The sequence below is a fragment of the Sceloporus occidentalis genome, unplaced genomic scaffold (genome assembly GCF_023333645.1).
Source record: "Sceloporus occidentalis isolate IW3139 unplaced genomic scaffold, rSceOcc1.0.p SCAF_41, whole genome shotgun sequence".
Classification (NCBI taxonomy): domain Eukaryota; kingdom Metazoa; phylum Chordata; class Lepidosauria; order Squamata; family Phrynosomatidae; genus Sceloporus; species Sceloporus occidentalis.
Window position 1 is genome coordinate 5,374,685 of NW_028317021.1, and position 2,391 is coordinate 5,377,075.

General features: G+C 45.2%; 1 pseudogene; it reads right to left on the reverse strand.

Moving 5' to 3' along the window:
- Nucleotides 1–275: 275 nt before the first annotated feature.
- LOC149290027 (immunoglobulin lambda variable 9-49 pseudogene) lies at nt 276–2,189 on the reverse strand (annotated as a pseudogene).
- Between the last annotated feature and the right edge of the window lie 202 nt (nt 2,190–2,391).

The window sequence follows — 2,391 nt, forward strand, 5'->3', positions numbered from 1 at the left end:
AGACTGAGGCTGGATGGCCATTGGTCAGGAGGACTGTGATGGTGTCTTTCTGCGTGGCAGAATGGGGTTGGACTGGATGGTCTTTGTGGTCTCTTTTCCAGCTCTGTGACTCAATGTGGACAGATGCTATTCAAGACTCAAGGTACTCCATTCATTCACCAGCTTTTTAAAAAATCAATGCTTTTGAGCCCCAGGAAGAACAGAGGGAGCACCTCTCTCTCTCTTCCTGGAAGATGTTTTTGTCTCAGTTCCCCTTGCAACTGTATCACTGTGGCTTACACATAGCTACTACCACTGCCATGATCTGCTCCACAGTAATACGTTGCCTCATCCTCCGCCTGGACATTGGTAATGGTCAAATATCGCTCCCTGCCTGATTTAGAACCGGAGAACCGGTCTGGGATCCCACTGCCTCGGTCGTTGTTTGTATACAGGACAAGCCGAGGAGCCTGGCCTTCTTTTTGCTGATACCAGGAGACAACGTAGCTCTCATAACCACTGCTCAAAGTGGTTGTCAGTTTCACTGTTTTTCCAAGAGTTACAGATTGGGATGGAGTCTGCGTCAGTGTAGGCTGCGAGGCAACGCCTGGAAGAAAACAACGGGAATGAATAGCTTGCTTACAGTTTGTGTCTTAGCTAGGTTTTGTGGCATGATCAAGAGTGACATCCTCTGCTTCCTATGAAGGCCCCATTCCCACTTCCAGATAAATCGGTGTGCAATCTGAACCGATGGACTGATACAACAGTGGAGCGTTGTTCCCACTACATTTGCCCCGGTTGCATTTTCTATCATTTTCTGGCATCAAAATAACCCACTTGTGGCTCCCATTCACGGATGAATCGATTCAAAAAGATTCAGTTCCAGCCAGACGAAGGGGAAATTTGAAACAATTCCGACCCGCCTGTGGCTCACACTTGCCTAGAATTGATTTATCGAAAAAGACGCGGGTTAAATGCGTCTAGCGCACGGCCCCGTTCTTGGAATCACTTCAGCAATTTGGATTAAGAGCCAGGGTCATCGGAGCCAGTTCAAACCACGATCCGATTTAAAAGGTAGTGGGAATGATGCCGAAAGTTAGTTTTTGAACCCTTCTCCACTCACCTGAGCAGTAAGCAAGAAGCAGAAGGAGAAGAGAGGCCCAAAACATGGTTGGGGGGGGAATCAAATGTTCTTGGCTTCCTAAAAAAATGTAACTCTGGATGGTGTCCTCTGCCCCAGTCTTTAAGTCGCTCCAGAAGTTGTGAGTATGCAAAACAACGGCTTGCACATTGGCTGCAGAAGAGCATCCTCTTTGCAACCCAAAAGAGGAGATGCCTCAAAGGCCACCTCGCGGCTTTCTCTCAACAGCATCTTCTCAATAGTTTTGTTAGACGTTCAGAAGTGCCTCAGAGCTGTAGGGTTGGGGATATGGGACTGTTTATCATTGTGAATTTTTATTCTTAGGATATTTTATTGTTAGATTTGTGTCACAATCCGCCTCGATTCCCTCGGGAAAAGGCGGGACATAAATTATATATATATATATATATATATATATATATATATATATATATAATTAATTGGTAGGCAAATAGCCTTTCTCTCAATTCTTCCTCCTACACACACACCCCCTTCCATATTTGCTGCTTTGATATTTGCAGATTTGATTGATATGTTCTCTCTAGGAATACCTAGGTCCTCCAGGGCAACTCTATGGTCAACTTTAACTAAAAGTTGCACTGAAAAAGCCAGAGATTCCTAGAGAGGACACTCTACTAGGCCTTTGTAGCTCCTCCAGCGCAGTTCTATGGTCAGTGTCTGTCGGACGTTGACCACAGAATTGCACTGGAGGACCTAGAGATTTCTAGAAGGTCTCCTCTCAGGCAAAAACATGGTGTTTTCGTTATTTGCAGTTTTCCCATATTCACGGGGGTCTTGTGCCCCTAACCCTAGCGAATATGGAGGGACAAGTGTGTGTGTGCGTGTGTGTGTGTATGAATAGTCAATTTTTTTTAAAAAAAAAAGGAGTGTTGTTGTTTTCAGTCATTTGATTCAAACTATGACTTAAACCAGCCTGGTTTAAACCATCAAACCCTGATTTGCAAAGGAATAAAGACATGAATCTGCATTAGAAGGTACTTTCCTAAGCCCACAGCCTACCTGAAGGCCTACTAGACCTTTCGCCTTGCTCCTTCTTGCATTCCGCCATATCTATCGTGCCAGCTTTGCTCCTAAATGCGGCTGCAGGCATCCCTCCTCCACATTCAAGGGCAGCTAAACACTAGTCTAGCCCATAATGTGACATCCAGCCGGCTAAATTTATACATTTCTCATAGGCATGGTCTCCCTTTGTGCTGAGCCCAACTCCCTACCCTCAGAAGTTCTTAATCCAAAGAAGGTCAGAAAGGACT